The sequence below is a fragment of the Eleutherodactylus coqui genome, chromosome 1 (genome assembly GCF_035609145.1).
Source record: "Eleutherodactylus coqui strain aEleCoq1 chromosome 1, aEleCoq1.hap1, whole genome shotgun sequence".
Lineage (NCBI taxonomy): Eukaryota > Metazoa > Chordata > Amphibia > Anura > Eleutherodactylidae > Eleutherodactylus > Eleutherodactylus coqui.
Window position 1 is genome coordinate 47,219,635 of NC_089837.1, and position 26,919 is coordinate 47,246,553.

The 26,919-nt window shown below is 43.5% G+C and overlaps 1 long non-coding RNA gene across 1 annotated transcript in view; it reads left to right on the forward strand.

The window, feature by feature from the left end:
- LOC136620522 (uncharacterized) overlaps positions 1-26,919 on the forward strand; it is a 72,355-nt gene that overhangs the window by 9,700 nt on the left and 35,736 nt on the right. The window contains exon 2 of the long non-coding RNA XR_010791151.1: positions 24,958-25,078. This is a non-coding gene — a long non-coding RNA (uncharacterized lncRNA). The remainder of the gene's footprint in view (positions 1-24,957; positions 25,079-26,919) is intronic.

The following is a 26,919-nucleotide window of genomic DNA, read 5'->3' on the forward strand; positions in this document are numbered from 1 at the left end:
AAGACAAATGGTAACAGGGAAGAAAACGATCGACAAATAGGAGAAAGTTTAAGTAATGTCTAGATAAAATAACCTCAGCACACAAATAGGCAGTAAGCTATCTAGATATAAGATAGATGCAAGATAGATAGAAGATAAAGATAAATAGTCGTGAGAAAGAAAAACAAATATAGAAGAGAGGTAGATAGGTAAATAGACAAATATTACATAGATAATTGACACATAAATAGTACAAATACACAGTATTATTACATGTGGATCATTAAGGTGATGAAATGAGATACGGAGCCGTTATTAAAGGACCCGAGACATATAAAACATGATGATAATGATGATTATGACATCATTCAGTATTTTGGATAATAAAATATAAAGTATATTTAATATCTACTGATTAATTTAGGCCCCATGGTTATGAAGAATCAGGCACGTTTCACAGACTGGCAGTGACATGCCCATGTATCTGTAGCTACTAATCTCACTGTTACAACCAAAGAAAACAAGTTATCATTTATGTTTACAAGAAACCAACAGGTAAATTGGCCAAGAGCGCCCTCTATTGTCCTACCTAATGTAATGCACTGCAATCCTGGAACAGACTCACTCTCCTCTCTCTGGGGTGACATCTTGCTCTCATATGGTAAGTTGGCTGTGTATTAGGGGTCTTTTCACACAGGTAGATCAGTAGTACAGTGCAGCCTATACCAAGTGCTTGGAATAACTGTCTGTATATGAAATGAATGATCTCTGGAGGCCGATCCTAATATCATTCGTTGGTTGGATAGTTCATCAACCATTCTTTAAAGTTTTAGATCACACAATGCTAAGAAGTAATGACCAATATATGAATTAAGAGTAATAATGAGGTTGTACACATCTTCACCAAGTGGTTATAAGGCAGTTGGTCAAACATGGGGTGAATTTGCCAAGTGTAGATGGTTACCTTTATGACTTAGGCCAGATTCCTATATGATTGGCTGGATGAGAAGAAAAGGGGTGACTTACAGGTAAAGCTTGCTGAGAAGAGAAACGGTCCGGCCCACCAATCAGATCACTCTGCCTAATCTACATGCTGTGCGGGAACTTTTTTAACACCACTTCCTCAGATACAGATTTATATAGAGACATAGAAAAATATTTTTCGAAACGGGTGTAGGAAATAATTCTAGTGCTGGGTTTCAGAGGCGGAGCTAAAATCTCATAGGCCCGTCGGACGCAAAAGTTCAGCATAGGTGCCTCCCACGCATATATCTATATTACTCCCCAAATGCACACCATTCGCAACCTAGCTGGTTGTTTGGTTTTACTCATTCCCGGTGACTGGTTATTTGGGTTGGCTGAGTCCCTGTGATTGGTTATTTTAGTTGGCTGAGTCCTAGTGATTGGTTATTTGGATTGGCTGAGTCCTAGTGATTGGTTATTTGAGTTGCCTGATTCACGGTGATTGGTTGTTTAGATTGGTTTGTGTAGAACTGGGGAGTAATAGGCTAATATGCGCCCCCTACAACTTTTCTATGCATTGTTGGTTTCTTAAGGAGCTCAAACATGCAACACTAGCAGGTGGGGACATTTCTGAATCTTAAAAGATTTGGTAGAGGCTAAATGTAGGGGATCCCATTGCAAAATCTGTGCAATTTATAATACTGGCGCTTTTTTATATGATAGAGGAGCCTTTGGGCCCTCTATGGCTCTAGGGCCCGGTAGTGACTGCTACCTCTGAAACTCCTATAGTTACTCTCCTGCTTGGTTTAATATGGTAAAAGTGCTGACAGGTTCTTCTTAAGATGCTTTATACGGGCAGATCATCTGCATGCTATGTCCATTGGGGCTTCATAATGATGACTACACGTGCGTTCGAACAGCAGGATGGGGGCGAACGCTCAGTAATGTCTTTGGGAGATGTAGCCCCGGTACTTCCCTCTATAAAGTTGCCAATGGGCCTCCATATAAACTGTTGTGAGGATCCTCTCAGATGTCCAAATGTCTCCTCTAATGTCTTATCTAACTTGAGTCCAACTTTTTGGATAGTTCTGTTTTAATGTCTCCTTCTCATTATTTTAAGAAAAACTACTTTATTATCTTCTGTGTCTTAATGATGTTAAGCAAAAAGGCGAAAAAACACCCCCAAAGCAATCAATACTGTGTTCTGCATGATAGCACAGATTCTCTAAGCCAGAGTGCCCCCTAGTGGTGGAGTGTGCAACATGGACATTTCTGTGATGCATACATATATGACAAAAAACAATGAAAGCTCTAAGAAAGAAGAGTTTGTTACCGTGCAAACTAAAATGTCACTGCTTTCAGTAAGAAAAACAAAATAATGTTGTAGATATGGCAGCATATGGCCCCCTGCAAATGGGCAGAAATTGTGCGGCGGGATTTCTCACAGAATTTCCGCCCCTGGACACCAGCATAGGATTGCATTACAATCTATCTATTTATCATCTTTCTGTCTACTTATTTATTTATCATCTCTCTCATATCTATCTATCTATCTATCTATCTATCTATCTATCTATCTATCTATCTATCTATCTATTTATTATCTATCTATCTGTCCTATCTATCTATCTATCTATCTATCTATCTATCTATCTATCTATCTATCTATCTCATATCTATCTATCTATCTATCTATCTATCTATCTATCTATCTATCTATCTATCTATCTATCTCATATCTATCTATCTATCTATCTATCTATCTATCTATCCCATATCTATCTATCTATCTATTTATTTATCATCTATCTATCTCATATTTGTCTATCTATCTATCAATCATCTATCTATCTACCCATCTATCTGTCCTATCTATAATCTATCTGTCTATCTATCTATCTATCTATCTATCTATCTATCTATCTATCTATCTCCTATCTATATCCTATCTATCTATCTATCTATCTATCTATCTATTTATCTTCTATCTATCTCCTATCTATCTATCTATCTATCTATCTATCTATCTATCTCATATCTATCTATCTCATATCTATCTCATATCTATCTATCTATCTATCTATCTATCTATCTATCTATCTCATATCTATCTATCTATCTATCTATCTATCTATCTATCTATCTATTTATTTATCACCTATCTATCTCATATCTATCTATTTATCTATCTATCTATCTATCTATCTCATATCTATCTATCTATCTCATATCTATCTATCTATCTATCTCATATCTATCTATCTATCTATCTATTTATTTATCACCTATCTATCTCATATCTATCTATTTATCTATCTATCTATCTATCTATCTATCTATCTCCTATTTATCTCATATCTATCTATCTATCTATCTATCTATCTCCTATCTATCTCATATCTATCTATCTATCTATCTATCTATCCCATATCTATCTGTCTATCTATCTATCTATTTATTTATCATCTATCTATCTCATATTTGTCTATCTATCTATCAATCATCTATCTATCTACCCATCTATCTGTCCTATCTATAATCTATCTGTCTATCTATCTATCTCATATCTATCTATCTATTTATTTATCACCTATCTATCTCATATCTATCTATTTATCTATCTATCTATCTATCTCCTATCTATCTCATATCTATCTATCTATCTATCTATCTCCTATCTATCTCCTATCTATCTATCTATCTATCTATCTATCTATCTATCTATCTCATATCTATCTATCTATCTCATATCTAGCTATCTATTTATAAATCTATCTATCTATCTATCTCTCTATCTCATATCTATCTATCTATCTATCTATCTATCTATCTATCTATCTATCTATCTATCTCTATCTCTCTATCTATCTGTCCTATCTATCTTCTATCCATCTATCTATTATCTATCTATCTATCTATTTATTTATCATCTATCTATCTCATATTTGTCTATCTATCTATCAATCATCTATCTATCTACCCATCTATCTGTCCTATCTATAATCTATCTGTCTATCTATCTATCTCATATCTATCTATCTATTTATTTATCACCTATCTATCTCATATCTATCTATTTATCTATCTATCTATCTCCTATCTATCTCATATCTATCTATCTATCTATCTATCTATCAATCATCTATCTATCTATCTATCTCATATCTGTCTATCTATCTATCTATCATCTATCTATCTACCCATCTATCTGTCCTATCTATAATCTATCTGTCTATCTATCTATCTATCTATCTATCTATCTATCTATCTATTTATTTATCTTCTATCTATCTCCTATCCATCTATCTATCTATCTATCTATCTATCTATCTCATATCTCTCTATCTATCTATCTATCTATCTATCTATCTATCTATCTATCTATCAATCATCTATCTATCTATCTATCTAATATCTGTCTATCTATCTATAATCTATCTATCTACCCACCTATCTGTCCTATCTATAATCTGTCTATCTATCTATCTATCTATCTATCTATCTATCTATCTATCTATCTATTTATCTATCTCATATCTATCTATTTATTTATCTATCTATCTCATATCTATCTATCTATCTTCTATCTATCTATCTATCTATCTATCTATCTCATATCTATCTATCTCATATCTATCTATCTATCTATTCCATATCTATCTATCTCATATCTATCTATCTATCTATCTCATATCTATCTATCTCATATCTATCTATCTCTTATCTATCTATCTATTTATTTATCATCTATCTATCTCATATCTATCTATCTCCTATCTATCTATCTATCTATCTATCTATCTATCTATCTATCTATCTATCTATCTATCTATCTATCTATCAATCATCTATCTATCTCATATCTGTCTATCTATCTATAATCTATCTATCTACCCATCTATCTGTCCTATCTATAATCTATCTGTCTATCTATCTATCTATCTCATATCTATCTATTTATTTATCTATCTATCTCATATCTATCTATCTTCTATCTATCTATCTATCTATCTATCTATCTATCTATCTATCTCCTATCTATCTATCTCATATCTATCTATCTATCTATCTATCTATCTATCTATCTATCTATCTCATATCTATCTATCTATCTATCTATCTATTCCATATCTATCTCATATCTATCTATCTATCTATCTATCTATCTCATATCTATCTATCTCATATATATCTATCTATCTCTTATCTATCTATCCATTTATTTATCATCTATCTATCTCATATCTATCTATCTATCTATCTCCTATCTATCTATCTATCTATCTATCTATCTATCTATCTATCTATCTATCTATCTATCTATCTCATATCTATCTATCTATCTATCTATCTATCTCATATCTATCTATCTCATATATATCTATCTATCTCTTATCTATCTATCTATTTATTTATCATCTATCTATCTCATATCTATCTATCTATCTATCTATCTATCTCCTATCTATCTATCTATCTATCTATCTATCTATCTCATATCTATCTATCTATCTATCTATCTATCTATCTCATATCTATCTATCTATCTATCTATCTATCTATCTCATATCTATCTATCTATCTATCTATCTCATATCTATCTATCTCCTATCTATCTATCTATCTATCTATCTATCTATCTATCTCATATCTATCTATCTATCTCTATCTATCTATCTATCTATCTATCTATCTATCTGCAATGCACTTTTCTCTATCATCATACACATGTAACAATATATAACTTGGGTCAAGAAAGGTATAGTTCCTCCCTAGGCCGGGCTCACATGAGTGTTTCAGTATAGTGTATGTTGCGTTCAGAATACGCTGTACCAATCTTTTCACTTGTGCAAATTGTGCAAACTTCGTGCAGAAGAAAAATCACAGCATGTTCTATCTTGGCACAAATTATTATCGCATGCATGCCAAGATAGTAAATGCCAATGGGCACCATGCAGCCAATACACAATGTCATTGAGTGCTCACTGCGTGCCATGCGCATACACCTCACAGCCGACATGATGTGCGTTAGGGTCCTGTGGGCTCAGCCTTAAGGAGAACATCTAGAAGGTGTGAGGAGACTTGTAAAGCCATCCATGCTGCTGGGAAATATGCAATTGGAGCGATGGAACAATAGCTCTACAGTGCCACCTATTGGAAGGCAGCTTTACTTCTCTTGAATTGTGAGCTAGAGCCAGATGGAAGAGCTAACCATGTGCAGACAGCTGTAATACATAACATGGGGCAGTTCGGGGTGGCTCAGATTTTGCAACCCAGATCTTGAAGTTACAGCAGTTCATTGCTTTATGTGCATTTAGTGTTCTACAGAGAAATGATCACTTCTGAGCGCCCCCTGCTGGCCATGCAGTCCAATGGCACAGCTTTAGACATTTACTAAGGGCGCTCTCTGAACTACGCAGAAACAAAGGGCAAAATGGTGAAGAAATCTAACTATGGTAGTACTGAGTATGTTACTTCTCGGGTGCCGACTCTGCGCAGATCTGCGCTAAGTAGTGTCACGGCCCTTCTCTTCATTTCAGCAATGCGGGTTAGATAGCCTTGGTGTAAAAATCTGCGTGGTGAAGGCGACACGGTGTCTTGTTCAAGTGAATGGGAAGTACTTTGTAATAAGATTTCAGAGGGAAATCCACACCTAGCGTTAGAAGAAGTCATCAGTATCAAGTTGGTTGGGGATGTGCCACCCGGACCTCACCGGTCAGCTGTGGGAAGACTCTGTGGCCCTCAGGTGAATGTTATCACCTCTTCTCTGCCTAGTAAAGTCATATTCATTTGTGATGTGGCCTGAGAACTCAAATGAATAGGACTGAACTGCTATACCAGGCACTGCCACTACAAAATGTACGGCACTCTGCGTGGTATGCATTGAAGAGGATGCCACGGTCTCTTCAAACAGCTGATCGACCGGGGGTCTTGGGAGGCAGAACACCACTTATCTGATATTGATGACTTATTCTAAATATTGATTAGCAATGTCCTACTCTTTAACCCCTTAAGGACAAGGTCTATTTTGGCCATAAAGAGACAACACTTTTTGGGGCATTTTCATCTCCACTTTTCAAAAACCATAACATTTTTACTTTTCCGTCGACATGGCCGTATAAGGGCTTGTTTTTGTGTGGCAAACTAAAGTTTCTCTTGGTATCATTTTTGGGTACGTTTACAATACATTATATGTTTTTTCATTTTTTTGGGGAGGCAAGAGACAGAAATCGCATCAATTTCGCTATAGTTTTTTTTACAGCATCAATCATGCAGCATAAATGACATGATACCAAAATTACTACTACTACTAATTTTTTTCCACTTTTGCACAACAAAATCCCTTTTTTGGGGGAAATGATTATTTTTTTATATTGTTGTCAGAGATATTCAACGTCCCATAACTTTTTAACTTTTCCATGGACGGATCTCTGTGAGGGGTTGCGTTTTGTGTGATGAGCTGTAGATTTTTTTTTGTACCATTTCAGGGTGTAAATGTTTTTTTAAATCACTTTTAGGCCTCAGTCAGACGGGCGTTTTTTCACGCGATTTGCGGATCGCATAATGGATGCGCACCGGGGCCGACGATTCGCTGAAAAATCTGCACCTAGCAATCTTTTCAGCGAAACAGGCCCAATCAAAGGAGCGCGGTCTCCTGTTCGCCCATTGAATTCAATGGAGCTGGCAATACAGTCGGCTCCCTTGAAAGCAATGGGCTGCCGGCGAGCGCGGGATGAATTTTTGGGAAGGGCTTAAAAATATAAGCCCTTCCCTGAAAAGCATCCTGAAATGTGTAAAAATAAAAAAATAAAATTATACTCACCTTTTCCCTGCAGCCGGAGTTCAGCCACGGCCCGCCGGCAGTTCTCCTGAACTGCTCTGTGTAGTATTCAGTAGGCGGGGATTTAAAATCCCCGCCTGCTGAATAGGCTGCCTCTGATTGGTCACAGCCCTCACCAATCAGAGGCAGCTCTCACTCACCCATTCATGAATTCATGAATGGGTGAGTGAGTGCTGCCTCTGATTGGCTGACCGCAGGGACCAATCAGAGGCAGCTCTCAGCTGTCATTTTTTTTTATTTTTACACATTTCAGGATGGTTTTCAGGGAAGGGCTTATATTTTTAATATAATAGATATGTATTCCTTGTATTGCCGGCTCCATTGAATTCAATGGGCGAACATCGTTCTTCTCTGCCACAGCTGCTACAGCTGTGGCAGAGGAGAATGATCTTTATAGTATATTTCTCAATGGGGTCGGTGCTGCTGCCGCCGGACCTATTGAGCGCATATATAGAACACAAGGAATCGCAGAGCGCAGATAGGCGCGATCTGCGATTCGTCGTGTTTATCGCATATCCGCATAAAAAGAGGACATGTGATCTATCTCATTGCGAAGCAATGGTTCTATATATGCGCAGATCGCATGCGCATGCGCAAGTCGCGCAAAAAAACGCCCGTCTGACCGAGGCCTTATTGTGTTTTTTTGGGAGGCAAAATGAAGAAAATAAGCATTTTGTCTCAAGTTTTTGCCACGCAAGATACATAGTGTGTTCAATGCACTGCAGAGGATTCGATGCTACCAAATATGTGGGATTTTTAAAGAATGTCTATTTTTTGTTTTAGAAATGGGAGATCTGCAAAAACGTTTTTTTTGTAATTTTTTTTTACATTTTTTAATGCTATTTTTTTAAAAACATTTTTTATGTTCCTGCAGGCGACTTGAAACACAAAAGTTCTGATCGCTATGGTTATGTACTGCAGTACCAGTGTAAGGCGTCTGGTTGCTATGGCAACCCAGCATTCGCTCTGTGAATCCTATACAGGCCGCGATGTACATTGATTGCTAGAAGCCACAGCCAGCTCCCGCAACGGGATGGTGCTGGCTCACTTCTGAGCCTGAGCCATGCATAAGATGTAAGTTTACGTCCTGTCGCGTTAACTGCTCCCCAACCAGGACGTAAACTTACAGCCCGTGGCGTCAATAGGTTAACCACTTCATGACCATGTAATGTCTATGGAGTGAGCTTTGAAGCCGAGTCTGCTCCGTACACAGCTGTTTCTGATACCTGACTGCCGCCAGTAACTGCTACAATCAGAGTTTTCGCCATTTGATTCCGCGAGTGTGCAGGAAAAAGCATGCAGTGAACACCATTTGCTGCGGATCCACAGCGCGGACGCTGACCGCGGAGTCCGCAATGCAACTCCATTCATGTGCAGGCGGCCCAACCCAGAGCCTGCTGACGGCTCTAGGCCTGCCATGATTATATGCCTATCTTAGATATCATAGATGCCGTGTCAGGGCTGGATAGACAACATCAAAAATCACTATATACTGCAATACTGAAGTATTGCAGTGTAGTTGCTGTCATTCAATAGGACACTTCGTTGCTTATTCCCAGAATATAAAATTCTGCGCTGGTCATGTGATGGTCTCACAGGCGCACAGCTCATGGCCAGACACAGCTCTGATACCTGCACTGTAACGAGCCCAGAACCTGCATTTACATCACATGACCAGCGCAGATTTTTATCCCTTGGTAGTTAATAATGAAGGTTCCTATTGAATGACAGCAAGCAGAGATCTCGAAAACCATGAAGAAATAATTTTTAACGTGCATCATTTTACATTTTTTGATACATCAGAGTAGAAAAAAATCTAACCGGATGTGACATTGATCAAAGCCTTTCGAGTGCGTTCTCACAAAGCGGATTTGGCAAAATCGGCATCAAAATCAACATCAGATTCCGATTCTGACACCAGATTTTTTTACACATTTTTTATATTGATTGTATGATCGCTATGATAATATACTGCAGTACGTCGTATAGCAATGTATTATCGTTATTGCTAGCGAACATATGCCATGGCAGACTCAGATGACAGGAATTGGCATGTAGTTGCCATTGCAGCCCATTGACCCACACCGATGACATCATGGCGGGCTGATGATGTCACAGAGGGAGACTTTGACAAAGATTTTGACTTTCAATTGAAGAGGTGAAGTCTGCTGCAGATCTGCATCCAAATCCGCTACCTGTGAATGCACCCTTAATCACCCTCCATTGGAACATAATTCTTTCCCATGACCTGGGGGGGCAGAGGGTATATTACTTGCAGTTGTTGTTCTTTGCCATTTCTCTAATCCACCGGTTCTGATTCATGTTTTCGCCCAACCAATATGGCCGACACATTCTTCAGGCTACCTAATCCCCACCGTGCATTGCTAGTATTAGTCTACTAACACACTATACTTGCCCTTTGATTGACAAAAGCTTTTTAGATGATCAGCGCTGGTCAATCTGATAGCCATCTTGGATGGCTGAAGATGAGGCCTGTAAATGGTGGTTGCCAGAAAGAACAACTGCCGGTAATATGCCCCCCTCCAGTCCCAGGACAGAATTTTGTCCTGAAATTGGAGAGTCAAATTATGTATGCGGCCAATTTTGACCCTCAGGATGCGGAGTGTTTTTGCCTCGTTGTGTTCCAACAGCCATAACTTTTTCATTTTCTCTTTGGCATTGCTATGTAACATCTTGTTTTATTTGCTATTAATGTGTATTCGGTCATTGTCCTGTTCGTGCAGGAAGTGTAATTGGCGACTTACACGAATGTCATATATATAGGGCTAAAGGGAAGACTATACACTCAAGACCAAACACTGAGATACACCAAACAAGAACCAAACTGCAGAAAAGGGGGATTCAGGCATCAGACACAACATTAGACGGAGTTCCAACCAGACATTTACTAATACTAAAAGGCAGATAGAATTACCAATAAGTATGAGATATTGGTTAATATTTTGGACCAAGTACATAAGCTTGCAAGCCCACGTCAATGGTCCTCGTTATGTTGTCCCTACACTAACATAACTAAAGACCACAGAAATTGGAATCCTGTCTAAATGCAGGGTGGTCGTCCTGATAAGGATGGCCTACACAGGAACCTAGGGAAGCTCACTCACCCTAGATGGAAATAGGGAACACAAGATGGGCTCAGGGCAAAGTATAGACACAGCAACCACCAAAAGGACATAGATCACACCAGGCGTCTGCCCACCTACAGATTGACGGACAGACAAGACAAGGCCCTAGCGTCCGCCTACCCGTGGACAAAGTGGAATGAACAGGACAAGGCCCTAGCATCTACCTACCAATGGATGAAGGGAAATGAACATGACAAGGCTCTAGGGTCCACCTACCAATGGACAAACGGGAATGAACAGGACAAGGCCCTAACATCCACCAACCAATAGATGAAGGGGAATGAACAGTACAAGACTTGGGAAACTGCCCACCAATGGACAGGTAGGACAAACAAACATGGACTGGGCATCTGGCTAGCAATTGGAGGGGTGGATCAGACATAGGACGTAGTTCAGACACAGGTGTCTGCACACCTAAGGATGAAGCGTGATTCAGACAGAGAATAATTCACACCAGGCGTCTGCACACCTAAAGGAGATCAGGCGTCCTCCTACCTAAGGATGGAAAAAGTACATCAAACAATATAGTTCACAAATGGGTGTCTGCACACCCACAGACGGAGGGGCCATCAGACAAAAACCAGACAGAACAAGACACAAAACAAAATAAAGATCTGCACAGCGTGCATCATAACACCTGGGTAAGTTAGGAGATGTAAAGGTATAATGACCAGCATCCTCCAGCAAGAGGGGCTGGTATATATATGTGCACAGACCCCAGGTGATTGGCTGGCTGGAGAAATCCACACCATCAACCAGCCAAATCAACCCACCTAGTATTATGATATAATTTTCTTGTACATAAGGCATAGAGCTTAAAAGTGGTTGTCCAAAATTAGAAAAAGCTGGCTGCTTTCTTCCAGAAGTGGCGCCACACCTGTCCAGTGGTCGTATTTGGTATTGCATCTCACCTCTGTGGAGGTGAATGAGGATGATCTGCCATTGTTTTTTTTATACTTTCCTTCTTGCTGTTTTATGACTTTTATTAGCTCTTTTTTTAGCATAAAATAATGATTTCGTTTTTTTCCCTTTTAACAATATGTTTGTTTTAATTGACTATTGAATCAGATTTTACATCTTATTTTACTGTTATTTTTTCTACAATGCATTGGAATACCTATATAAACATACACAGGCCGTTGTCAAGGTAAGTCCCATACAGCTTTATAGGGGTTGTCCAGGACTTTTACTACTGTCCAACTATTCACAACCTTTAGGATAGGATTTGATTGAATTCAATGGGAGCTGTACCTGTAGTATGAAGCCTGGCCATTGCTATTTGCTATCAGCTGATCAGTGGTGATCCCTAGTGGCGGACCCATGCCAATCAACTATTGAATATTGGTCATCAATAGTATTGTCCAGGCAGGGGCGTAACTAAAGGCTCAGTGGCCCTGATGCTAAAGGTGAGCAGGCCCCCCCCCCTCTATCTGTATCTGTACCCGTACCCATACCTAAACCATGCTGCACAGAGGCATAACTTGAAGCTTCTGGGCCCCAATGCAAAACCTGTAACAGGGCCCCCAACTATAATGCTTTATTCATAGTACTGGGCTCCCTATATGGAGAAAAGAGGCCTTATGGGCCCCCTAAGGCTCATGGGCCCGGGTGCAACCGCATCCCCTGCACCCTCTATAGCTACGCCCCTGTGTCCAGGATAACCCCTTAAACAAAGATGGCCAAACTGCTTCTCTGCTTACCTGATTCCCATGCTGCTCTGACTCATCAGCACTGCTCATGCTGGTAGCACATTGGCAGCACCAGGTAGTCAGAGACGTTGGTGCAGCCATCTTTTGTTTCTCCAGGCCTGGAAATTTACTCTAATCCTTAGCAATTGATGATCAGGGGCAAAAGGAGGACCCCCACTCTTGGCCTTCACTTCACAGGGGTTAAATGTCCAAGATCAATGTTTTCTCTGATCCCAGCTATTGCCACGGGGTGGCGCCTGTCAGTCACATGTTCCCTCCGGTGGATGATTGTATGGGTGTGACTGCTGTTCCCGTATAATCACAATTCGACAAATGTACAGCTGTCAGAACAGTAAAGGCCCAACCACAAGCACCATACATTTATGGTATGGCAGAGGTGAAGAAGCGATTAATATTAATGTATATATAAGATATACCAGTGCAAATAAAAGTAAGTGAACCCTTGAAAGTGTTTGGATTTCTGCATTGATTCGTAATAAAATGTGTTCTGATGTATATCTAAGTCACAATTATAGACAGACACAATGTAACTAATAACACGCATAGAGTTGTACTGTTCGTGTAATCATCCATAGTACAGGGAGAAAAAGTAAGTGAACCCCTCTACTAATGATGCTCCAAAAGCAAAGATATGGAAGCGCAGGTTTGACCATAAAATAAAGGCACACAAAATCTGGTCCCTGACAAATCTGTTCTTCTCAAGAAAGATGGTTCAATATGTGGGGGACCCCTACATGGAGGTAGATTGAGAGATGAAACGCAGAATCCGGTAAACAACAGCTGGCTTTACTTGGCAGTTGAATCCCTTTAGCTTGAGACACGTTTTGAACGATGCAACATAGTTGCAAACATGTTGGCAGTGCTGACTGCGCTTATTGGTAACACTGTCTCAGTTCGCAGCCTTTGGAGGAACAAGTCAATTATCCACAACTATAGGCCCATTGCAGCTTACCTTATATATGTACAGTCACTATAATTACATACAGTCTCTTAAAAAAGGTATTCCCATCTCTGGACCTCTATTACAATGTGTTACAATCAGAATGCACTCAACTATAAGATGTTTATTTCCAAAATGCTCCGTTCTCCAGATATTGCAGATATTGATTCCTCTGCTCTGTGGTTGGTTACTGCTCATTGCCAGGGAAACAGACCACCTCTCTCCCAAGATGGCCACCTGCTGACATGCAGTTGAAACTACATTTATCACAATTCCCTGCTCTGTACGTCCGGTCTGCATCCCTATTAATGGTCAGTAATCCGGTCCGGGGAGCTGAATGATAAAAAATCCGTCCCAGGTCATTTGTTTTGAGCAAGACTGACCTGTAGGGCTGTAATTAGAGATGGGCGAGCATACCCGCTAAGGGCAATTCCTCGAGCGAGCATTGCCCTTAGCGAGTACCTGCCCGCTCGAGACACAGGGTTCGGGTGCCAGTGCGGGGGAGCGGTGAGTTGCGGCAGTCAGCAGGGGGGAGCGGGGGGGAGAGAGAGATCTCCCCTCCGTTCCTCCCCGCTCTCCCCCACAGCTCCCTGCCCGCCGCCGGCACCCGAACCTTGTCTCTCGAGCTGGCAGGTACACGCTAAGGGCAATGCTCGCTCGAGCAATTGCCCTTAGCGAGTATGCTCGCTCATCACTAGCTGTAATACCTACAGGACGGATCCAGGGCAACCTGAGAATAAACACTTCTGAAGTGTTGGGAGAGGAGAATAGCTTATAGAGCTACAGACAAAAAATCCAAAGTAGAACAACAATGTAAACTTTATTAACTTTTGTTCATAATTCAGCCAACAGCAACTTTGTGTAATCGGAATACTCCATTACCTTCTTAGCACTATATGACATAATTTTATATCCTGGGCAGATGGTACCACAATGGGACGTAAACGTATGTGATGAGCCCATGCCATCTGCAATGACAGCCAGTTGTGAATGCCATCCGGCTTCCTACTGCAACAGTGGGGATTGGTGAGAACCGCTTACATGCCATGGTCAATGTTAATCATGGCATGCAAAGCGCGTTTCCTCTGTGATGTCATCAGCCCACCACAATATCATCACAGTGGGCCAATGGGTTGCAATAGCAACAGGAAGCCAATTCCTGGCGTCCGAGTCTGCCATGACATATTTTTGCTAGCTATAGCGATAATGCATCGCTGTACAGAGGTACTGCACAGAAAAAAATGCATCATATCATTCAGGGCTTAGTCACACAGGCGCCCGTGTGACTGAGCCCTTACTGCACGAAGAAGATGGCCGCACTTCAGGACGGACAACTCCCCGCAGCGCTGAAGAAAGAACATATTGCAATGGAGCTGGTCACATGTTCTTTCTTCCGGTGGTGCGAGATTCATCTGCATCTGCAGTGTGGCCGTCTTTTAGTGCAGTAACACGGGTGCCGATGCGCCCGTGTGACTAAACCCTCATGCTGCATGATTCATGCTATTAAAAAATGCAAAAAAATGGCAGAATTTTTTCTCCCTGCCCACTACAAAAATTCAGAAAAAGTTTTACAATACATTACATGTACCCAAAAATGGTAGCAATGAAAGTTGCAGCTCGTTACACCAAAAACAAGCCCTCATACGGTCATGTCAATGGAAAAATTAAAAAGTTATGGCTTTTGAAAAGTGGAGATGAAATTTCCCCCCAAAATTGCTCTGTCCTTATACCCATATCACTAATGGGTTAAATATGCAGGGAATTACCATAATTTTATAGTGTTCCTTTAAAAATTGTCTAACCAATGTGATGCTGCTTGGCAGAGTAAGGCCAATGAGTGCATGGAGGAAGTGCTTTACAAGGAAGACTGAGGCAGAGTGAGACTGTCCTGGAAGCTCTGAAGTTTGGAGAGAGGTCTCTGTGTGAGACACAGAAGAGCAGGGATTGGGCTCCCGCACTGAAGTCTATGAGTTGTGACCACCAGTGGCATTGTTGCATTTTTCTGGTGAGAGCCAAGTGTTTATATGTGTGCCAATAGAACAGCAAGGCACTTAGAACTTCACTCACAACTAATCATCTCTATCACTCTTTTACAGTAATTTTGGAGACCTGTGACAATGCGGACTCACATACTGTAGGTGCAAGAGACTGGTCTCACATGTCTGGCAGATTGCTCCTAGTCCCAGATAAAGAAAGACAGTATACATTGTACATATATACAAGGTTTTGTATGTGGATCCTCTACCAATCTATGATCTCTGGGGGAAGGGCTGAGCGCCATCGCTTCCTCGTGACTGTAATAATTTACACTTTTCGCATAATTGGAAATTCTCTACATTACACGCCACCATAAATTTTGCACCAAAACCCATATGGCTCCTTATGAAAATGGCATAGTTCGGCTTGCAATTCTGCACCAAAATCCACAATGAAACTTGGTACAGAATTAGGGCGCGGATGTGACTGCGGAATGTGAAAAGTCCCCAACAGACTCCCACTCATTGCAGCTGCCATAAATTACACACCCAGATGCACTGTCTATACAGGAAATACAGGAAGGGAATATCTCCAATATGGCTGCCCCCAGGAAAGTTTTTTAAAACTAAAAAAGTCTCTTCTACAGACTGAAATCTAAGAAAGATAATAAGGCAGAAAGAATACAATCAACCAGAGATACACGATGGGGAAGATTTGGTGGTGGAAGAAATAGTTGCCTGAGGAGGTAAATGCACAATTTTTTTCTCCAAGATTTGAAAGAGTTATAAGTATAGAATTCAGTGATAGAGGAAAACAACTTGCACCAGAACATTACCAACCATGACTATTCTGGCCTTGAACCTTGATGAAGCCAGGGGGTGAAACCTGTGAGGTGTTACCTGGATATCCACGACTTTATAGTTTATGCGCATTACAGGGTTGTGCCAAGCTAAAAACTTTTCTCCTATCCACAGAAGATCCCTGAAAACAGAGGTCCTAAAGGTGCCCACATGAATGGAGTGGAGGTCGCGCATGTGCCCTACCATTCCATTCACTTCAATGGCAGCACTGGAAATTGCCAAGTATAGGCACTCAGCATTCTCTAGCACTCCCATTGACATGAACGGCATGAAGTCTTGACCTCCATTCATGTGATGAAATTTGGTACTCTTGTTTCGGGGATGGGTGAAGGTTCCAGTGGTTGGACCCAGACCAATGAAAAACATATACTCTATCCTGTAGCCTAGCCTGAAGCCTCAGAGTTTTATATTCACATGGCGGAGTGTGATACAGATTTTCTCATGTGGATTCCGCCTCTAAAACAACAAATTTATGCACCCTATTTGCTGTGGATCTGTACATAGATTTAGTCTCATGAATCGGCAAAATTTGTGTACGAAATTTCCAATGGAATTTCGCATGGATCCACATGATGAAGTGATGTCACTTTTTTACATGGAACCGCATTGGAAATTCTGCATGCACATTTTGCTGACTCACAGGGCTAAATCTGCGTGTGGATCTGTGTTACAAATGCATGGCATAGCTGCAGATTTATGCCATGGTTTACAGAGGCTGAAACTGCAGCAAAAAAATCCATGTCGGTTTTGGCCGTGGCCTTTTTGGATTTTTTCTATAGATGACCTATCTTCAGGAGAGGTAATCAATACATGATCAACGGAGGTCGACCGCTCGGATTCCCAATGGGCTGATTACTAGAGCTACTGTCACTGTGGAAAGCGCAGGGAGCAGATTGTGCTGACCATAGACCAATGGCCTGGGTTGCTATTAAAGCACAGCTTTCATTGAAATCAATGCAATAGTAATCAGGCTGCTGCACTAGGTCAGTGTGGTCTGCTTCCTGTGCTTTCCATAGTGGCATTGGCACCAGTGATCAGCTGACTGGACGGGTCGTCAATAGAAAAAAAATCCCAGCCAACCCCTTTAACTAGAGTACCCAACTCCCTGATTTTACAGTCAGTCGGGTGTCCTGATAACTCAGACATGCAAACCTGAAATCCCTGTCGAAAAGTCTGTTAGAAAGAGACAGCACCAACGCAGGGTAAGGTGAATACATTACCATCCCTAAATATGTTCAAAAAGCAGAGAATATTGGCCCATTTACATTGGACGAATGTCGGGCAAACGATGGCCGACACTCATCCCTGTGTGTAGTCGCTCCCCTGCTTCTGCACAAGAGCCAGTATCGCAGGGGGCTGGGGCGGCTGAACGAGATTTCTCTCCTCGCTCTTCCCCGCCTCTCTTCAGGATTATATGCAGCTTAAAATCCTGAGCAATGATCATTCAGTGTAAACAGCAGCTGTTCAATACTGAACGTCCGCTGCTAAAGTGAATGGAGAGGGGCGGGGGAGAGCAAGGAGAGAAATTTCCTCCAATCTCTGTGAGCCAGAGATACTCGCTCCTGTGCAGCAGGGGAGCGAGTACACACAGGGATGAATGGCGGGCATCCAGTGTAAGTGGGCCTTTAGTTCAGGAAGCCCTCACATCTTTCAGTGGCCTCAGGGCTGTCTATTCATATAAGCTATGGGCTCCCATCGTAATATAGAGATTCTCTGTGAAGGGATCAAATGAAAGACCTTACCTTACTCTTCCTTTAAATGACATCATGAGTGTTAATTGCATAATTCAAAGAATGAACCCCTTTTATAACGTGACCTATTTTGGACCTAAGGACTTGACAATTTGGGGGATTTTTATCTTCCCTTTGTCAAAGGCCATAATGCTTTTATTTTTCATCAAAGTGTGATTGTTCTCAGTAAGATAAACCAAGTAATCTGCCCCAACCTGGCTGCCGCTCACTGCAACACCGCTCTCAAACATGCCCTGGATGAAGCGGCGCCCCCAGGACCCGAGCCATCCGATGTAGACCACGGCAACCCTGGCTCACGCCTCAAACGCGCTTCATCCGGCGGTGCTCTGGAAGTGCTGAACGGCTGTGGAGGAAATCGCAAACGTCCGCAGACTTCCTCCACTACAAATTCATGCTCAGAACCTACAACCTTGCCCTCCACCATGCCAAACAAGTCTATTTCACCTCTCTAGTCTCCTCACTATCCCACAGCCCTAAACGGCTCTTTAATACTTTTCACTCCCTTCTCAGCCCTAAACCACAGCCCCCGGTGACGGATCTCAGTGCCGAAGAGCTGGCTGCTTACTTCAAAAAGAAAATTGATGACATCCGTCAGGAAATAACTTCCCAACCCCAGACTAGCCCTAACCCTAGTCTTGTCAGCACTGCATCTAGCTCCTGCTCACTGTCTGTACTCAGACCAGTGACAGAGGTCTCCAAATTGCTCTTCTCTGCTCGCCCCACCACCTGCGCTAGCAACCCCCTCCCCTCACACCTCCTTCGTTCCTTCTCCCCAGTGGTCATCTCCCAACTCACCCCTATATTCAACCTCTCTCTGACCTCTGGCATCTTTCCCTCTTCTTTCAAACACGCCATCATATCCCCACTGCTAAAGAAGCCGACTCTGGATACGACTGATGCTGCCAACTACCGACCCATCTCAAACCTCCACTTCATCTCCAAACTACTAGAATGGCTGGTTTACTCCCGCCTTGTAAGCTACCTATCAGAGCACTCTCTCCTAGACCCCCTACAGTCTGGCTTTCGACCTCAACACTCGACAGAAACTGCCCTTACAAGGGTATCCAATGACCTACTGACGGCCAAATCGAGGGGCGATTACTCCCTACTGATCCTCCTCGACCTCTCCGCAGCATTTGACACTGTTGACCACAAACTCCTCCACAGTATGCTACGCTCCATTGGCCTAAAGGATACTGCCCTCTCCTGGTTCTCTTCCTACCTATCTGACCGCTCTTTCAGTGTCTCCTTTGCTGGCTCTACATCCCCTCCTCTTCCCCTTGCTGTTGGGGTCCCCCAGGGCTCTGTCCTCGGCCGCCTTCTTTTCTCTATCTACACAGCCCCTATTGGACAAACCATCAGGAGATTTGGCCTCCAATACCACCTGTATGCTAATGACACCCAGCTATACACCTCTTCCCGCGACATCTCTGCACCTATACTCCAAAACATCACTAACTGTCTGTCCGCTGTCTCTAACACCATGTCCTCTCTCTACCTAAAACTAAACCTCTCTAAAACTGACCTGCTGGTATTTCCACCCTCCACTAACCGACCTCCTCCTGACATCTCCATCTCAGTGTGTGGCGCCACCATAACTCCTAGACAACATGCCCGCTGCCTTGGAGTCATATTTGATTCTGATCTCTCTTTTACCCCCTACATCCAATCTCTGGCCCGAACATGTCAGCTGCACCTCAAGAACATCGCAAGAATCCGCTCTTTTCTCACTGTGGACACGCTAAAAACGCTTACTGTTGCCCTCATCCACTCCCGGCTCGATTATTGCAACTCGTTGCTGATCGGCCTCCCCTGCACCAGACTCTACCCTCTCCAATCCATCCTGAATGCGGCAGCCAGGCTCATCTTCCTGTCCAGCCGCTACTCGGACGCCTCTGCCCTGTGCCGGTCACTGCACTGGCTGCCCGTTAAATACAGAATTCAATTTAAACTCGCTACCTTCATCCACAAAGCCCTCCACAGTGCAGCGACCCCCTATATCGCCTCCCTCATCTCAATCCATCACCCAACCCGGGCTCTCCGCTCTGCTAACGAAACCAGACTGAGCGCCCCTTTAATTCGAACTTCAGGCGTGCTCTAAAAACGCACCTCTTCAGGGAGGCATACCGCATTCCCTAAACAAACCCCTCTGTACTCCGCCTGATAACATGCTCCCTGACCTACTGACTGCAATCCCTGCTAGCCATCATAAACCGCTCCTGCAGTCATACTGTTTCTGCCATCACACGGCTAAATATCTGACCATTGTCTATGTGTATAGAATCCCTCACTCTCCACCTCGCCATACCGTACACATCCCCAGCCCTTTACCTCCTGTATCACCCCACTACTTGTAGTATGTAAGCTCGTTGGAGCAGGACCCGCACCCCTATTGTTTCCATCAACTGATTACTATGTAACTGTGGTTCTGTAACTTTTGTACTTTTGTCTTTCTGTATCCCCCCTGTCAGGGGCGTAGCTAGAGGCTCATGGGCCCGGGTGCAAAAGTTTAGCTTGGGGCCCCCTTCCAGACCCGTCCACCCACCACTCCTTTTCACAGCTACTCCTTGTATATCACTTTTAGCTACATTACTGTTTTTTTTAATGACCCATCAATGGATCATTAGTAATCAGGGGTTTTAGATTTTTAAAACATCCAGAACACAAGCCTCAAGGCACGCTCTGCTTCCCCAAGAAAGAAAAAAATAATGATATATACACATACATAATACAGGCACACATACATTGGAGACAGCATGAGCTAACTTTTATAACATGTTAGGGCTCATGTCCACGACCAGGTTTTCACCACGTATTATGTACACGTGGTAATCCCAGCATGCTCTCTTTCTCTGCGTACCACGCAACGTGAGCCCTGTTCACTTGTATGATACGCTGCCCATACACATTACATTGTTTCCATATGCATTGTCACTCTAAACAGAGTGGGGAATTAGAAAAAGAATCCTCCTGTGCATGTGCAGTGCTACACAAAGCCGTATGTGGTCCCTGCCGGCAGCGTGCACGGCTGGGAAATGTGTGAGATGCTGGTGGTCTCCCACAGTGTTGTAGGCTTACGGCTGTGGCATTGAGCCCTTAGTCACCAATACAGCGGCTCGGTTCTAGCATACCTCTAATAGTGAAGTCAGGTGCCGTCTCGCAGAACCCCCCTCACTCACCCCCACTCCCCATCACACAGAACCCCCCTCACTCACCCCCACTCCCCATCACACAGAACCCCCTCACTCACCCCCACTCCCCATCACACAGAACCCCCCTCACTCACCCCCACTCCCCATCACACAGAACCCCCCTCACTCACCCCCACTCCCCATCACACAGAACCCCCCTCACTCACCCCCACTCCCCATCACACAGAACCCCCCTCACTCACCCCCACTCCCCATCACACAGAACCCCCCTCACTCACCCCCACTCCCCATCACACAGAACCCCCCTCACTCACCCCCACTCCCCATCACACAGAACCCCCCTCACTCACCCCCACTCCCCATCACACAGAACCCCCCTCACTCACCCCCACTCCCCATCACACAGAACCCCCCTCACTCACCCCCACTCCCCATCACACAGAACCCCCCTCACTCACCCCCACTCCCTATCACACAGAACACCCCTCGTTTCCCCCACTCACCATCACACACAGAACACCCCTCACTCACCCCCTCCCCCTTCTTAATCATACCGAGGAGGTTCCCTCTCACTGACTGCACTTACTTTCACTATGGTCTCTGCGCAGGCAGGCACATCGGTGCACATATCCGGGCACATCGGTGCTTCCTCCCAGGACCTCCGCTCAGACTCCTCCCCTCTGATGATCTCTGTGCTGGAGAACCAGATGGGGGAGGGGTCTGAGCGGAGGTCCTGGGAGGAGCGCCGATGTGCAGGAGAGCCTGCCTGCCTGCGCAGAGACCATAGTGAAAGTAAGTGCAGTCAGTCAGTGCCGCCTGACTGACTGCAAAGTAAGCCCCGTGGGCCCCCTGGGGCTCTGGGGCCGGGTCGCAACCGCACCCCCAGCACCCCCTATATGTACGCCAGTGCCCCCTGTCTATGTAAGCGCTGCGGAATATGTTGGCGCTATACAAATAAAGTTTATTATTATTATTATTAATAATCTTGTATATATGAGAGCTTTTAATGGCTAACAAAAATACATGATGTTAATGCAAGCTTTCAGACCTCACAGGGTCCTTCATCAAAGCATAATGAAATAGATCCAAAGAGGCATGTATATATATATATATATATACACACACACACACACACACACATACTTATGACAAGGCACAGACATGGTGGGATTAATTTGCACTTAAAAGAATACTAAAACGGAAATACAAACATAGATCTGAAGGTTTTATGGTCCCTGAATTAGTGTTAAGAAATCATTCGGTCAGCAGTGTTATCACCATGGCCATAAGAGGGCTTGTTTGCTATGTGGCGAGCTGTTGTTTTCATTGGTACCATTTTTGAGGTACACTGCTAGTCAAAGGTTTTAGAACACCTCAGTTTTCCAGTTATTTTTGACATTAACGCAGTCCAAATTCTGCAAATAAGTGAAAGAGTTTAAAGGTTTAAAAGTCAGTTAAAAACATAAAGATATTGGTGAAATTTTAAGCTGAAATGCAAAAATAATCTTAATTTATGATTTTAACCAAAGTGTTTTTTCAGAGACCACAAAAAGGACAGTCACTCTGCAAAACAGAAAGCGAATTATGGTTTAAAATTGGATGCAAACTATTCCTACAGGTGTCTCAACTTTTGTAGATTACTTTCAACCCTCTGATTCTATATATCTGCTATCATAATGGCAGGATAAAAGGCAATTAACCAAAAAAGACAGACAATTAAAGCCCTTAGAAGTGTAGCTGTGTCCTACAGAGAAATTGCCAAGAAAGCCAAGGTGGTAGTCAGTACAGTTTCCTATACCATTAAATGCACTTGGAAACTGGAGGAAACTCTGACAGGAAGAGGTCCGGCAGATCAAAGGCAAGTACAAAATGAGATGACAAGTTTTTGAGAGTCAACAGTTTGTGTGATTGGTGCCTCACAGTACAAAATCTTCAAGTACAGCTTAACATTGCAAAAATAAACAAGTTTCCATTTCAATTGTGAAGAGAAGACTTCTATCAGCAGGTCTGACAGGTAGAGTATCAGTAAGAAAGCCACTGCTAAGACTGCAAAACAACAACAAAGACTTATTGGGGCTAAGCAGCACCTTTAATGGACTACTGAATAGAGGAAGAAAGTGTTATGGACAGATAAATTAAAATTTGAAATCTTTGGTACAAGGTTTTTGTATGCCACTGAGTAGGGGAATGATGGCTCTTGAGTGTGTTACAGCAACTGTCAAATATAGAGAGGGAAGCGTGATAGTCTGTGGCTTTTTTTGCTGGATCCAGAGTGACTAGCAAACTGGACAAAAAGATCTACCACGGGGAAGGGGGGGGCGTGGCCAGCTGATGAGGTAATAGGACGTGCGGCAGCTCAGTTCCTGCTATAGACCCGCTGAACAGCACCTGGCTGTTGACCCTGACCCGACAGACCTGTACTATAGCAAAGCGGAAAAAGTGAGGCACCCCAAAGAGCAGCCCAGAGGAGCAGGAAGGAAGCCTCGCATTGTTTCTCCACAGAACCGCAAGCGAAAAGACCCATTCAGCCACACACAAGATGGTGCTGGCGGTGCTGCCGGCAGAACACGTGGTCCCCGACCTGCACCAGGAACAGCTGGAGAAGACAGAGCTGCTCAGGCTGACAAGCGGCAGCTCTGCCGAAGCAGCAGAAGCAGGAAGCAGCTCGCTGCCGGTGGGCAGCCCTGCGGAGGAGACAATTTTGGAGGGGAGGAGGTAATAGGCCCCAAAGAAAGCATGAGAGAGGGGCAGAGAGAGGGGAGGCACGCAGCGTAACAGAGCCAGAAAAGCCCGGCACAGCAGGTGAGCCAAACTGAGTCACTGAACTCAAGTAGCCCAGAGATTCAGGAGCACACGGGAAAGATTCAGAGCTCAGACAATTGCCCAGGAGAGATTCCTGCCCCCCCCCCCCAAGATTACAATACCACGCTCCAACACAGAAAGCGCACCGCCCCAGCTACGCAAAGAAAGGGGACCACATGACAGCGAGTTGGCCCCCTCACTGGTTGTGCTAAATTACCCAAAACAAACGCCAGCCCCACTTCTGCAAAGGGATGACCGAAAACATAGAGCGATGTTCATAGCTGCGCAGGAAGCAATCGGGTCCACCAGCCGGGGATCACACACAAACATGGCTGAACTGACCTATGTTCCCACTGAAGCCACAAACACCCAAACGGGGCTATCATCACCTAACCTGCAGGCTGGTTCAAATTGTTCCAATTAAGTCCATGAAGAGAGAGATGAGTGGGACTGGAAGGAGCACCTGAGGCCTATGCCGACCCAGCACTATATCGATACCTTGTTTCACAAGTTGGAATCTGCACGTAAAAAAGATGTTGTGGCCCTGCAACAAGAGATTCGGCAAGTGGGCTAGAGAGTTGAAAACATGGAAGAAGCGCAAGAGAAAGTAGTTGAGAATGTAGATGTCCACACACAGGAACTGCACTTTCACTCCCAACAGATTTGGAAAACCGCCATCGTAGAAGGAAGGCGGGTGAGGTCTCCATTGCCCTGTATAGATCCCTTCAGCAACAGGTTGTTGATTCCATGACAGACCCTGGGGGTAGATTTATTTTTCTAAAGCTGGAAGTGGCAGGCAATGTGTTTACTTTTGCTAATATGTATCTCCCCAACCAGAACCAGATCGCACATGTAACAAGATTCCTGAAAAACTTGGCTGACTTCGCAGGAGGCTCGTTGATCGTCTTGGGGGGAGACCTTAACTTGGTGCTGGACCCAATCACAGATACATCTTCTGGTAAGTCCTCCATCTCTTGGGCAACAACACGTACATTTAGGAAAACTATAGACTCACTACATCTAGTAGACCTCTGGAGAATCCTACATCCGGGAGTTAGAGATTACACCTCCCACTTAGCTGCTCACAACTCTTACAGTAAAATAGATTATCTCCTTGTGTCTCGTAGCTTGCTGGACTGTGCCCCAACTTGCTCACATGGGGACCTCCTGTGGTCTGACTACTCTCCTGTGTTCGGGAGTGTCTCAGGCTGGGGAGGAATCCCTAGGGGTTACTCATGGAGGCTCAATGGCAACGGTAGGCGGTTGAGGAGTTCACAGAAACTTACCGGACTGATCCCACTCCAGCTCCGGTGAAATGGGAGTCTTTGAAATGTGTGTTGAGGGGGATGTTGATCTCACAGGAAGCTAGACTTAAAAAAGAAAGGTCGGCTGCCCTTCTTGGCCTCCTGGCCGATTTGAGGACTAAAATGACTGCCAATAAACGCCAACAAAATGATGCACTCCAGGCTGACATTTAATCTATCAGACAACAAATCCTGAGGATACTCGACCCTGCTTTCACTGTTCCCAGGATCGGTGAGGGACGCCAGATCAGGTCTCCTAAAATTCTTTATAACTGTAATTAGGAGAATCATTTCAAGGCTGTGGAGCTCCACGACTGTTCCAACTAGGGGAATGTGGGTGGAGGAACTTCCCACCCTCATGCGCTACAACAAGTTAAGGGCAGACGACCCTGAAGGCTGGGAAGAGACCTACAGGACATGGCTGGTTTGGGTAGCTTTCAGTACCACTGACAGGTTAAGGAACTGGATAGCATTGGGAGTAATCTGACAAATGGCGGTTCAGAATCTTTAGCGGGCTAGAATGGGAGCGGCTTGGAGACAAACCAGCTAATGTGAAGGAAGATGGCATTCTTGGGCCTCCTCTTTCCCCCCTTCTCTCCCTGCCCCCCTCCTTTACTCACCCTTACCTGCTCCCATCCCCTTCCTCATTGTCTTAAAATTCTGTTTATTCCCCCTAGTTAGTCGGGAAGTTGCATCTCACAGTCTAGTTGAATCATTGACTCAGCCTAAAGTTAATGGCCCTTGCAGTAGTATTGATGAAAGGAGGGCTGGACGCGCGAGGGAGGGGGCGGCCTGCTCTTCCTCGTATTGTCTGAGTGCATCAGCTGAATCAAGCAAATATTTTGTAAGTGCCTATGCCAGTCTTGTAACTCTCTTTCTGATATGTCACTAGACGATGTTTAATACCACACGCAAGGCTATTCATGCATATAATCAATGCAGATTTGCTTTATTTTAGTGGTGTCTGCTCTCCAACTCCCCTTCCCCTTCCCTACGTTTGGTTTTGAATATGTATGTAAACCTATTATAATATTAGGAGTCTCACAGCGTAGATCAATTTTGTTCGAGCTACTTTAGGACATCCTCTGGATTTTCGAAGAAATGGGATCGGTTATCCTTGATCACCTTTAATCTGGCAGGGTATAACATGGCATAAACAAGTTGCTTTGAGCGCAGCATTTTCTTTGCTTCTATAAATTTTTTTCGCCTCTGCTGCACCTCTAAGGAAAAATCAGGGAAAATACGGACTGTTTGTCCGTCAACCCTTAACGGGTCTCTCTCACGGTTGAGTGCCAGGATTTTGTCTCTGTCCCTGTAGTTGAGCAGCTTTGCAATGAAGGTGCGTGGAGGGCCTCCGGGCGGTGGAGTCCTTGATGGGATGCGGTGGGCTCTCTCAACGCAAAATAAGGGTGACAGAGAATTGGGGCTGTACTCCTGCTTGAGAAGCGATTCCAGGAAGTCGCAGGGATCTCTACCCTCGGCGCCCTCCGGCAGT